The sequence below is a fragment of the Heliangelus exortis genome, chromosome 1, assembly GCF_036169615.1.
Source record: "Heliangelus exortis chromosome 1, bHelExo1.hap1, whole genome shotgun sequence".
NCBI lineage: Eukaryota > Metazoa > Chordata > Aves > Apodiformes > Trochilidae > Heliangelus > Heliangelus exortis.
The window spans coordinates 4,448,286-4,462,611 of NC_092422.1; the positions used below are offsets into that span (position 1 = coordinate 4,448,286).

The 14,326-nt window shown below is 39.7% G+C and overlaps 1 protein-coding gene across 8 annotated transcripts in view; it reads right to left on the bottom strand.

The window, feature by feature from the left end:
- Positions 1-14,326, bottom strand: part of TENM4 (teneurin transmembrane protein 4) — a 587,599-nt gene that overhangs the window by 238,243 nt on the left and 335,030 nt on the right. The window lies entirely within an intron of this gene.

The window sequence follows — 14,326 nt, forward strand, 5'->3', positions numbered from 1 at the left end:
AATGCCTTCTTTTTTTTTTTTTTTTTTTTTTTTTAATGCCAGAAGTTTGGCTTTTGCAACAAGTACTTCATCCAGGTGAGCCACTTCCTCCAAAATGCACAGCAGTGGCAGAAATCACAGAGAGATTCCTTCCACTTTTTATTTGGAGCACTCAGAGAATAAAAAGAATTTTCCTGAAATTACAAAACTCATGTTTTTATACACATGCAGTCCCTCAGTGCAAGTCTTTGGACTCTCAAAGTGCAAAATGTAGAACACAAGGAAACTATGGTTCAGTAAGTGCAAAAGCCAGCTGGATGGATTAAAACTGCAGAACTGGGAATTTAAACTTATTCTTATATAATCTATTCTTCTTTAAAACTATACTTATGCTCTGCTTGCTGGCAGAAAAATTCTAACAGCAGAATTCCACTTAACTGGGATGAGGGATGGAGCAAGGAGCTGCTTGGAGAAAGTGCTGCAGATGTGAATGCAAAGTTTGAGACATTTTACTGAGTGCTGCGTTTCAGTGCCGAGGTTTTTGCTTTCCTTTCCCTCCCCTCATTTTTCACACCATTAAAATTCCAATTCAGACACCAGACTAGAATAAACAAACATGCATTGTTCAGGATCAAAATCCACCAGTGCTCATGTGGCTCCTGCTGAAGCCACAGTGACACTTGAGCTGGGCTGCCAGAAACCACTCAGGCAGTTCACCAAGGGAATGCCAGAGTGACAGATTAAGTACAAAACTAATCCACATGTTGTGTTTCTGCTGCACAGGTGTGTTCAGGGATTATCTTTCTGCCATGCAAGTCACTTATGCCAGTATCTGAAGATCCTTTATCTTCCATTCTTCAGTCTACCTAAAATAAATTTTCCTTGGCTACTGTGCTGAAAAGCTTCCGGGGAAATTAATTCTGTAAAACTTCAAATATTATAATTATTTCTTGTATACAATCATTTATCAATCATTGCAGCATGCAAATATCTTACTCTCTTAGCATCTGAGCATATGAAAGCCATCCACATTCTTTAAAGGGGCCTTAAATATTACCCCCTTGCAATGCCCTGCAAAGAAAAATTTGGAAAAAAAATAAAATGAGAGCTTTAGGACCACCTCTAATTCCTACACATAAATATTATATTAAACCAGGATGGAGACAAATAGTGAAAAAGATGCAAGTACCCTGAGACATGTTTGAAGTTTTTGGATGAAAGTTAGCACACACAAACTCCCATTTAGAAGCAGAAGTAATTTGAAGAGGTTCTACTTAATGGATGGCACAGCAAATATGGGTTCTGGTTTCCAACAAAAAGTGACATGCAGTAAAATATTTAGGCAATCTTTTGAGGACTATGTAGCATTTCATAAATTAAAGGGCTTTAGTCAGCTTTCCATGTGACAGCAACCAACCCACAGTTCAGTCAGAGGAGAACTGTTTATGTTTTATCCCAAGATGGATTGAAGGAACTTCTGGCATGGACTGACACTAATATAAACCACCCAAGAGTTTTTGGGGAGAAAAAAAAAAAAAGGAAGACAAAGCAAACTGTTTTAAATAGCAGCTACCAAAACATTTGGCTCAAGCCTAAATTTGATGTTCAGAAATCCATGTGACTGAGAACTAAGACACAGTTTTCAAATAGGCAGTTAAAGTGCCTTTGACAATTTCACAAGTATGTTTGAAAATAATTTATTTCTCATTCCATTAGCAAAGTGAATAGTTTTTGCAGATCTAGCTAGCTGTAGTACTTGGATGTCTGTCCATATTTGTGTAGTTTATATGAATTCCATGCATGAGCATTGCTGTTGCCTGTAAACTGGAGAAAGCTCCTGATCAGAGCAACCATTTTCAGCAGGTGAAATCAGGTCTGGGAAGTGGCTTACAGATTGTTAAAAATCAATGGCAGCAAAGTGCTCAATTGTGTTAAGTGTCCCTGTGTAGCTTTTTGGGAGAGAACATAGTGTAGTGGTTGTTACAGAAATGGAAGGATAAGGGGAGATGAATCCCACCACGATGGTATTGCAGAATGCTTGGGTGACCTCGAGCCAGTCACTTGTGACCTCTGCAAAATGGAGATAATCAGACTTATCTGACTCAAGGAGGTACCAGGGGACCTACTGTTTCCTAATTGCTTGGAAATATACACAGTAAAGGCACAATATAACTACTTCTTCTATTACAGTTACATGGGCTAGGTTTCTGGAAGTATCTACTGACACAATAGATTTTACCCATCTGTGTAAAAGTGTCAAGCACTGCTATTATTTTGACCTCATTGATAAAGAAAGGATGGGTGGTCTGGTAGAATGAAGCACATTTTGGCTGGAAACTATTACCCTTTGAGATGACCTCTTGTTTCAAGTTTCATTGGTGTATCAGCAAAGTTACAAGCAGCAATAGTAAGGATTTCTGCAACTCATTCTATGAAAATGTTAAAATCCTCTTTGTCTCCTCTAACTTCCACTCCTTTGCACTAGTCTTAATTATATTTTTTGTAATCAAACACACATTAATGGCTGAAAGCAATATCACTCCCTTCTTTTTTTACCTGACCTTTACTTATTTAGATTCTAGCTCCATATCTACAGCTATGCCAACCTCAGTTGTTCCATTCTATAAGAGGGATATAGAAAAACTGACTGCAGTACAAAGAGGAGCAGAAAAAATTATCATAATTTAAGAGGAAGAATGAATTTTAAGACAGGATACCTGAATGAGGAACTATATGGCTTGAGGTAGAACAGAGATCCTTGTGATAGTCTCAGGTAGCCATTTTTTAGGTTTTAGAGAGAGAAGTTGTTTAAGGTGCTTTGGGCAGGAGTAATGTAAACTGAGTAGCAAGAAAAAGACCTGATTTACATTAAAACATAGCACAGGCAATCATCAAGTATTAGTAGTTCTACTGTTGAAATGAGACTCCAGAGAATTTCTACAAAATCTCCATGCTTGACCAGGCAGGGTAAGGCAAAGAAGGGGTCAGTGTGTAAGCATTAGTTTTAACCTGGAGTAATCCATGTTGGTTTTCATTTCACCACAACAATTTTATACCAGCAATACCTATACAGAATCCAGATACTGCCACCACTGTTTCAAGTGCTCCTTAACTACAAAGTACCCTTGTTCTACCAGCTCAGTGTTTGCCAGGATGAACCACTCTGTCATTTATATCACTAATCCAACCCTTCACCTCACGTGCTCCAACATCAGACTTGACTAATGCAGGAATCTTTATGCCAGCTCTTTCCGAAATGCTGTGTCCTATCACGTTGCCCCGACACTGCCACGAGATTTATAGCTGTAACTAAATCATCCGATCACACCACTTCTCTGCTGTGCTTCTTCCATTACCACCTAATGTATCAAAAAGCATCAATTTTCCACTCGTGAGCGTCCCTCCTGAAGCACTCCAAGGTCTTGCAGCACTTTATTATATCCCCAGCCCACTCCCACAGCTGTCATGCTAATGAGGCATGTGGCGCTACTTTAATTTTTCTGCAGCAGGTCACAAAGCTCAATTCTCCCCTCATGTGGAAGAACCTGGAGTCCAATTCCTGAGCTGTCATGGCTGGCTGATTTTGAATAGTGCATATGATGACACAGACTCTCATATTACTTGCCTGGCCACCACAACACCCCTTCCCCCCAAAGGCTGCAAAGAAATACAGCCACTTCTGGCTGCAGAATGCTTTTCCCTATTTGCAGTGTGTTGGACCTATTGAACAGCCATTATCCTGAGGTATCCAAAATGCTGGAATTATAACCTGCTTAACCTCAATAATTGCAAGAGGCAGATTTTGGTCTCTACAATACAGGTATTATTTAGAAGGAAAGAAAATGAAGTAGAGAGACTAAATTGTCAGGACATCTAGAAATACCCTGAAAACCTACAGAAATTTAGCACAACAGAAAAAAAAAAATAATAAGTTCACATATATTTGTAAAAACTCCCCTTAAATTACTGCCCTGCCAGGGCATGTTGAGTTAGGACAGGTAAGGAAGTCAAGAAACGACAACAGTAATTTTTAGACTATTCTGAGAGCCATCCCAAACACCCTTGCTGTATTTTGTGGGGTTAGTTTCCAAACACAGCTGATGTCTTGAGACATGAAAGGATAGAAGCAACTAGAAGGCAATTAATGAGAGCCTGTCCTGCCTCCTTATTTTGGCCACTTTTACCAATAAGATTATTTGCTGTTTGAGACAACAAATGAGAGAGTTTATGAGAAAAGGGGTCAGCTTCAGGCCTCAGTAGTTTAAGTAACATGGAGTCACTGGTCTTTTGCCCTGTTCTTGCTGCCATTAGTGAATAGTTCTATATTCTGATGCTACTTCAACAGGTATCAGCTGACCTCTTGTAAGCAGAAATACAATACATTTCTGAATTTCATTAGCTTCTGTCATACTCTTCTCACTTGAACCATTTTGCCTTTTTGCTATAGTTTATATCTGCTCTAAATGGAAAAGGCCTCAATTAGGTGGGTTTCCATTAATAGGCCTAATTATTACTGGGAAAGAGATAAAAGATCTATCAAATCTTCCCTGTTAACAGTCAGGGCAGACTTGGAAAACATGTTATAACACAGTAGCCTAAACTTTGTGGCATCATTACCCCTTTCCTACAGAGATGTGAGCAGATGTAAATTGCCAGCAATAAAGCCTTGCAATGCTGTGGATGTATCAGCAGAGTGGACACAGCACAAGAGTATTTTTCATTTTCAATCAAGAATCTAAAAATCTCCAAAGCCTGTAAGACTCAAACAATTATAATTATCCCCCATTTCATTTATAGAAGAGTGAGGCACCAAAATTCAGGTCTCTTGGCCAGGGTCACAAGCTGTCAGCACTCCCATTTCCAGGCATTACTTACTACAAAATACTGATCTTGTAGTCCTAGATTTTGAGCTAATGCCAATCACACCTTTAAAACACTATACTAGCTATTTCATCTCAATCCACATGGTAGGAATGAAAAGCAAACAAAACTTTTAACCCTTCAAATTCTGGTGTTTTCCAAACTGCCAGCAAAATCATTCTTATGTGGGATGCATATACTGGGACTTGTAGTCCTCAAAGGCTTAACCCAATTGACTCTTAAGGAACTGTGACAGTCTTTCATATAAACCCCTCCAAGATCAAAGGCTTCTTCTGTGCCATAACTGTCTATCACATCAGCTTTATTACTAAGCATGGGCACTAAGGGTTTGGTCCTGCTGTTAGACACACAGTTAAGGATTGCCCTCTCTTGAACAAAACAACCCTACTGCTTTGCACCCAGGTGCACATGGAAAGTAACTTCAAAGGATGCACCGTGGTTCATACACACACAGCAAGAATCTGCACTATCCCCTCATGTCATGTTCCAAATATCATTTTTCAGCAAACCTGAACTGTATCCACTGAAGACACTTTCTTCTCTGAGTTACTGCCTAAAACATTTTAACCCGATCCTTCCCCTTCCACTCAGAGTCTCAGAGCTTCCACCCAGAATACCTAAAGCTATCACTGCTTTAGCTGAAGTATTTGTTGGGGTCACACCATGGTTTGAAAGCTGTGGTTGAGATTAATAGTGTGTTACAATAAACACAGTGAATAATGCAAAGCACAGAAATGATGGAGGAGGAAGTGGGGGGAGACATCTTCTGGGGCTATGCAGTTATTGGATGTTTAGTTTGAACAACCACACAGCTCAGAGCAAGACTTCTGGCATCTTCTCCCTTACAAATTAATCAACTGGTTCACGGTGTCCAGCAAATTTCAGTTTATAAATAAAGTTCAAAGCCCCTAGGTCCTCATTTTGAAATGGAGACATATGGCTTGAAAATAGCTAATGGAACAAGCCTTCCCAAAGTTTGAGCTCATTCCCAACTGAGAGATCCATTTCACAGTAATAACACAACACAGCCACAAGTACATGAGCATTAGACTTCCTTCCTGTATTTTATAATACTTTGCACTTCCACACCAGCTTTTATCTGGTGAATGGAAAAAGTTCTGATGAACAACAGCTAAGACATTTCAGAGTGTAGAAGACACACGGCCCTGCAGGAACTGAGAGCACACACAGCCTCCTAAAAGAACCTCAGCCATATAGATATCAACTCACAGATGATACATACCCAGAAATAACAAGTTCAGGGCTGTGCACCCAGAAATCTGAAAAGATTTCAAAAAAAAAAGGTTAGCTTACTCTCTGAAACCTGATGTTTGCAAGTATGGAGCCACAGGTTCCTTTTGTCTACTTGTTCCCCATGATATAAACCTTGGCTAGCTCTATTAGCATCATACAGACAAGGAATTAGTTTGGAAGGATACTGAAGCCAATGGCTTGCTATATCCTCTATTTCCAATGGAGAAAAAAGAGGTTAAGTTGGTTAACTGAGAAGCCTGTGGCAGAAACCTGAATTCCTGGTACTTGCTTCAATCTCCAGACAACGCTGCCTTCAATGTTTTGTTCTAAAGCTGCCCAGAAGCATATTTTCCACACAGAATCCTGCTCCTCTGGGGGCTTTGTTTCATGTTAGTCACAAATCTCTCAGTATAACCTGAGATAGACCAAAACACTGGCAGTCCTGTAGTGAAAAAGCATCTAATGGGCCATAAATTAATGTTTCATTTCCTTTAATAGTTTAATGATTCATTCCTGCTTCAGAGCAAGATTTTGTTGCACATTCAATAGTTACACTATAAAGAAAGAAACAGGGTTTTTTAACACTGAAAAGGATCAAAGCCAGAATGCTTCTATTTTTGTTTTTGCTCTTGTAGCTTGGCTCTTCAAACAGATTTTTCTCCCCAATTCTGTAAAGAAAAAGGTAAAAAAAAAAAAAAAATCCATCTCAGATGAGACCTTGCACAGCTTGTCAAGTTTCAACCCACAGTGAATTTTTACTGCAAATATAAACCTCTGAAAGTAGGGGTTTCTAATGGAAATGCTGACATAACCTTAACTATACCAATGCTGCTGTAATGCTCAGGTTACCAGGAATATTTCTGCTGCCAATTCAGTTTAACAAGTCTGAATGCATATAATTTGTTCCAGTTGTCTTTCCTTAGAGTGGGGCTCCTTTGTGCACACTTTCCAATGTGGCTTGCATTAAAAGAATGAAAAAAAAAGCCCTAGTCCTATGTAAATTCATATACACACTGATACGGTTTTATCACAGCTAAAAAGCTATAAATCTGCTTTAAGTGATTCAGTGTGTTCCCTACTGGCCTGGAAAGGTGACTCATTTCATGCTGCCCTTCAGTGAATGTGACACTCATAACTTTGCTTTGTTCTCTCTGGAATATTTATTCGTTAAAAAAAAAAAAAGAAAAAAATAAAAAAATAAAAAAGAAAGAAAACAACAAAACAAAACCACAACCCTGACTTTCTATATATTCACATTATCCACTTCTGAACAAACCTCCCCCTGTTTGAGCCAGAGGTTTTTAGCTGGGTCAGGATTTGACCCTCATTATGCTAGGAATCCAATCCTAATGCCTCCCACCATTATCAGCAGTCAGAATCTAGTCCTATGGCAAACGATTTGCTTCTCACCTTTGGCTCATCCTGAAGCCAAACAACTACCAGGTTAAACAAATACACTCAGGATGCAAAGTAAATTCACAGGGCAAGAGCATCAGTGACAGCAAGGAAAGTGGCTACATCTGGAGCTTCGTGTCCTCAAAAGATCTGCAGCTTGCACACTGAAATCTTTCTGTTTTTTCCTCCTGGTAGAAGAGTGAAACAGAAGGAGCAGAACCTCACCAGGATGGTTCTACTGCTCAGTGAAGAGAAGCAGAATAATTAATGATCTGATCCTCCTCACATCTTTTAGTTTACAACTTCTTATTGATCTTCAGGGTGTAAGAAGCAATGGCTGATGCCTGGAAATTCAAAACCTGAACCTTGTTGTCATCACAGGTAAGTTTGGAAGAATCAACTTTCAAGAATGCTGGTGAATTTTTGGATGGTTTCAGTGAGTTCACAGAGTTGACAACTAAAAATTAAGTCAAAAGGACCAGATCCAGGCTCCTAAGTAACTTCTCATGTTCCTATGAACCCATTCTCAGTCACAGCTCTTTCCACAATGAATGGCAAAGGAGAACTCTCCTCAAGATGATTTAGACTCTGGTGGCCTGAAATACCTCTAAATAAATTCAAAGCTTATGATTAGTAGGTCTGTTGTTTAGTTTTCCAACTAAAATTAAGAGGGAGGAATTTAGGTCACAGTTTCTGAACTCTGGACATATTCCCAAATTAGAGGATAAATGCAGTGAAGAACTATGTAGAACTATTTTTAAAAAGACTTTGTTCCAAGCACCTGCCCTACCTACCATCTTTATTTTTATTCACCACTTTTCAAAAAAAAAAAATTGTTAAGAATATTTTCAAGCTCATACTACACTAAACTTATTTTTAAATCTTTTTTCTCCTTGAGATGCTTTTTTTCCGGAACTCTTGAAATGTTGTGGGGTGATGTGTTGGTGTTAAAAAAAATTTAATAAGGAACACAATAAACCAAAGAATATTTTATTTTTTTTTTAGAGGCATTTGAAAAATTATTTGCTATATCTTCCTTTTTTCATTTCCCTTCTGTAATTATGAATTACCATTTTGAGTAACACTGAGTGCTAATGGACTGAGTGTTAAATCTCTGATAAATGATACAGAGATTGATTATTATTCTTACTTAACACCCTTACTTGATATTAAAGAAAGAAGCAACAGAAAGCACTGAGCAAGGACAAAACACTGCAAAAGAATAGATACTCCATCCACAAGCCTTTTTGGAAAAAAAAAATAAAGAAGCCTTACATAAAAGAAAACTGTATTTAATTGTGATTTATTATTAATTATCAGACGAGTAAAATATCAATTATTAAGACTACGTTATCAAAGGTTCTTTTGCTCAGTCAGATTCCTGAGAACTCTTCTCTTCTAAGAATGAAAGCATTCTTTCTTTGGAATGCTTTAATATTCTGTGTCTTTTGGGCTCCCTGCTGCAGTTGGATTTCTTTGTGACTGTCTCTCCCACCCCAGTGCTGTAAACACCAAACCCTCTCCCTGAGCAGGACTCCTAACAGGACAACTTCTGGCTGAAGTAGGACCCAGCCAGCAGAGGAGTGATGCAGGAACTCAGGCTGATGCTAAATTCAGCCTTTCAGAAGGTCATGCTGGGGAGCAGGATGAGTCTGAAAACAGCAGTCTCTGGGTGGTAGCGCATGCAGCACCAAACACATCAAGGATGCTAAAGAAAGAAACACTGAGGACACAAGCACATAAATTAAAAACTTGCAGTGGAAAGTGCCCTGTATTTCTGAAAGATGACTTCCTTTAGGTCCTGAAAGAATCCAGCAGCACTAGTGGCAGATGATCTGGTCTGTTACTCAATGTAAAGTCAGAAATCCACAATTTATATCAAATCAAAATATTTAAGAAAACATAAACAAGGCTATAGTAATCCTCATCAGCCTTTTTGTGAAGGATTTATCTTAAAAAATCTGTGTCTAATCATTTCATAAAAAGCTGGAAAAATCTTTCTGATTAATAGGAAAGGGAGGTAAATTAGAGATGATGATTGTCTTCAACAGTCCAAGGCTGATAACTAAAGATAAAAAAAATCCTAAACAAAATAAGACACATCCTTTAGGATACCAATCAGGGGGTCTAGACTGGTAAAATTTATTTAAAAATTAGAATGAAGATCTAAGGGGAACCTACTGCTTTGAATTGCCCAGCACTCTAAACAAAGAAAAAGTTGCAAAGCCTGTACAAAATCTGCATATCTTCCCTGACCATGGATATTGCTGGCCAAGTAGCTATTTAATGTAGATCCCACTAAGTAGAAGCAGCAGGTTGTGGCTTTTTTCAGCCGTTTGGGGGCAAACTGATCCTGATTTGCCCTATTTTCCACTGAAATTAAGGATCCTATAGAAGTCTCACTTGTCTCCTAGGTTCTAACCCTGGAATATTTATGTACATATTCAACATGGTTCTCTCTCCTCCCATCCACTGAAAACGCATTTTGTGCCTGAGGTGAGGGCTGCATTGTCCATGCTTCACACAACACTGAACACTCCTCTTGGAATTTAAAATCTAATAACAGTGAGCCATGCCTACCTCCCCTCTCTCTCTCCAGCAGCAATGTCACTTTGGGTGACTGACAGTGTGACCCTTCACTGCTGCTGGTTTTGTGAATAAACCCCCTTAGTGGCAGCAAAGGAACAGGACTGGGTAATCTGTGGGGAGCCAAAAGAGTTGTTGGAATAGGGATGTATTTGGGGGAGAAACCAAAGAAATTGGGTTACATATATTCAGAAATGGGTAATAAGGCTCCAAACTGTATTAGTTCCTTCCTACGGAGACTTTTGTAGATGTCACTACTAGTGTCACACAGCTAAAGTAATTCTAGGACCAGCAAGTCAGTTTTAGAAATTCTTACAACTTTCTGGTATCCCCTTACTTCTGCTAGAATTAAATAAAATCCAGGCAATGAGAGCTGACTCTGCGTTTTGGGCCTCCCATCTGCAGATATTGTTTCAAATTGCTACATCCAGCCCTCCTGTCTGCCTGATATGAGCAACATAGAGGAACACACCAGACCCCACAAAATGACAAAAGCACACTTCACATCAAATGCCTGCTCACTTCTGGAAGATCAGGAAGAAGTCATGCTCTGACTATGAGGCAACACAGTCAGTGTTCTCAAAGGAATTTAGATGTCAGCTTTGCACAGATTTCATATATTTTTCAGAACCTATTCTTTGTCACTCTGAGCATCAGTTTCCCATGAGGATAGCAGCCATGTCCCTACCTCAGAGCTGTGCTAAGCAGGGATGCACTTGCTAACATCCCCAGTGCACTCCAGTGGGAGTTGTCCTGCTCATGGCAAGGGGTGTGTGGAAACGGATGATCTTTAAAGTTCCTTCCAACTCAAGCATTTTATGGTTCTACGAAGTGGACAGCAATGGTCAGGCTCATTTTCCTAAACACCATTCCCCAAAGACACTAGTTTGTTGGGGAGTTTATTTATTTTTTTTTTTAATTTTTTTTCCTGGTGTTTACTGGTACAAATGGCAGAGACCTGCTGTTGTCAAGACAATCACCAGTCTCTACATCCCTTTCCTTGGCTGGCACTCAACCTTTCCCAGCCTTTCAGCATCCTCCCTACAGCCCCTCTGGTTCGTGCTTCTTCTCCCTTCCCACTGTAAGAGACTCCACAGATGGATGTTCTGCTCCAGCACAGCATTTGTTAGTTTTTTAAAGCCATCAGATTAAAGACTGGATGCCTTCAGAAGTTTTTGGCTTCTCATCAGTCATATACACATATACCTACACACCAGCATATAGATATAATGATTGATGAGAAACCTGCAGTACTAGTTAGTATTACTGAAAGTCCACGAAGATAGTCCCTGTCAGGCTACTTTTCAAAAAGTGCTGAGATCCTCAAGTCAAAAAGTTTTAGGTTTCTGGAAGGAAGCATCCTGAGATGTCTGAGTTGGGGTTGCTCAGCCTGGAGAAGGGAAAGCTTTCTGCAGCCTTTCAATACATAAAGGGGGCTTATAAGGAATATGGAGAGAGACATTTTACTAAACTTTTTACAAAACTAAAAGAGGATAGAATCAGATTTGGTATAAGAAAGAATCTGTTTGCTATAAGGGTGGTCAAACAATGCAACGGGTTGCTGAGAGAATTTCTGGATACCCCCTCCCTGGAAGTGTTCAAGGTCAGGTTAGACAAGACTTAAAGAAACTTGATCTAGTTGAAGATGCCCCTGTCCATGACAAGGAGGTTGAACTAGATGATTGCTGAAGGGTCCTCCCAACCCAACCCATTCTATGATTCTGTGAAATGGAGACATTCACATCCTAATTACTTTAGGTAATTTCAGGGAAAATAAAAAGTCCTCTGTAGTAGATGTATGAAAAAACAAAAGCAGAAAGGTCCAACTCTGAAAAGTCTTTTTTTTTTTTCCTTCAAACTAAGTACCTGCTGATAGAATAGGTAAAAAAAAAATGTGAGGGTTTAATTTTTAAAATTACTTTTACCTTACAAGTAAAAAAAAAAAAATAAACAATGTCTTGTAATGCATTGAATACAAAATTAAAAGCCCTCAAAAGATGCCTGCACATTTATGTACTTACTAGCTTGTTCTAGCCTTTATTTGAAAGTGTAGTTGGACATTTTTCTGCAAGTATAGAAATCATATTACAGACATTATTACCTTTCTGGAATGAAAGGAACTTAGATAAAGAATAGGCTACTGTATCTTCAAAAAGTAGCATGTTTCTTAAGTTCCATGTGCATTATATTTGCAATTTACATGGGGATTTGTAACAGCAGTGTTGCTCCCTGGGTGTTAGTTACTTTGGATGGACTCCTCTAAGGCCGAGTTTACACAGCTGTGGAAGGAAAACCTAGCCACAATCAATTAAAAAGTGCAACACAAATCCTTTGGACAGCATTCTCAGGCTGTCCTGCTGTTGAGACAGCTACTATTCTCTGAGAATGAGTGCTCTAACTGTATTAAACTTAGCCCTAACCAAAATAAGCTTTTACTAATTTTCACTATTTAAGGAACATAAAGACCTGCCTTTGTCATTTAAAGTTTAAACTGACTAAGCCTCACAGAAACAGAACCTTAAGGAACTAAAGCAACTAAATCAATTTACAGAGGTCAGAAGAGTCTCTGGGTTTTTTAGACACGGTGGCTTGCATGGTCTGTGCTTCTTATTCACATGAATGCTCAGATTATGGGTTGGTAGGTGGGAAAAGTTACCTCTGTTTACCTTATTATAGCAGAGTGATGCTGAGCTGATCCTAACAAGTCACCAGTGTGGTGGCATTACCTGCATTTCTGATTACTGAACAACCAGTATGAGCACACATATGAGACCACCAACACTCTGTCTTCGTGTGGGACATATTTATTACCAATCTGCTGAATCCTACACAAAAAGAAGACCTCAGGGAATGTAGTAGGTCTACAAGGCAAGGCAAAAAACACAGAGGATAAATAAACAGGCAGCTGAAAAGCCAAAAGTCTAACTAGCTCACCAGCACATCAATAATACAATAATGTCATCAACCCACTGTGGACTCTGAACAATGCTTTTTCTGTTGTTCAGCTCTAATTAATAAAATAAGAGATAAAGGTCTTTAATATCACTTGCTTTCTCTTTCTTCCCTCTTTTTACCAGGAGGGTGTGCATGGATGTGTACATATATCTACCCTAAATTATCAAAGTGCATAAATGATGATGTTTTCTGAAAGCATGAGGTGGACTATGACTTTGGCTTTACTTCCAACAAGAGGGAAATCTACATGATTTGAGATTTCAATGTACTGCAACTGCAAGGAGTCAAACGTGTGTGTGTGTTACAGGGTGGGAGGGGAGGGGGGAAGCTGAACAGAGGATATGAATTTTAAGCAGTTTCCTGAATGAATACAACACTCTATTTCCCCCTACACTCTTTAGGATGACAATTCAGAGAAGATAACCTTCTCCTTTGAAAAACCTTGAAGGGAAAGTGGGGTTTTTTTACCATAACAAATATTACAAAAGAAGAGGGAAGCTGGGACAGAAGGGGGTGGGGGGCACGACACAAATTAAATGTCAAACTTTCTCTCCTTAGTTGGAGATAACAGCATACTAGGAAACCTTCTTAGAAGCTTAACATAAATGGAGCTATGCTGTTGCCAGCTGTAAACCTCTCTCTCACCTTTCTTTCTCTCTTTCAAGATATCTTTGAATGCCTTCTCCTTCATCATAAATCAGACCCGTGAGCAATTATCACTCAAGCCGGATGGCAGCGGCCTGAGTGGCCACTGCTATTCCACTGCTGTAATCTGCACTTTGTCAGGTTACACTACCCTTGATGAAATTTCACGTTTCTTTGCCAATGAGCATTACCCTTCTGTTTATAACTCATTGTCTTTGCAGCAGACAGATGCGAATCTCATTCCTCTTCCTGAAATTTGTTTAAGCAGCACGGTCTGTCCAGCGGTTCCTGAGCACCCTCGGCTCCGGTTTGGGGAGTCTCAGAGCATCCCAGAAGCTTCCACCTCAAATACTTACCCCGAGGGCATCTTTCAGAGCCTCTGAGGGCGATGTGGAGGCAGACACCCTCCTCTAGCCTCCGAGACTGAGCACACAACGCTGATGCCACTGTCACAACTCAGAAGGAAACTCTGGGTTTTCGGCATTCACTTTTCCATCCACACTTCTCTTCGGTGACAGCTTTCTGACAGCAGTGGGAGCCTCAGGGCCGTGTGAGCCCACCCGGCCACCCCTCCCTTCACCCTGCGCCCTGCCAGCCCCTGGCTGCACCTTGCCACCTTTGCTGAGAAGGG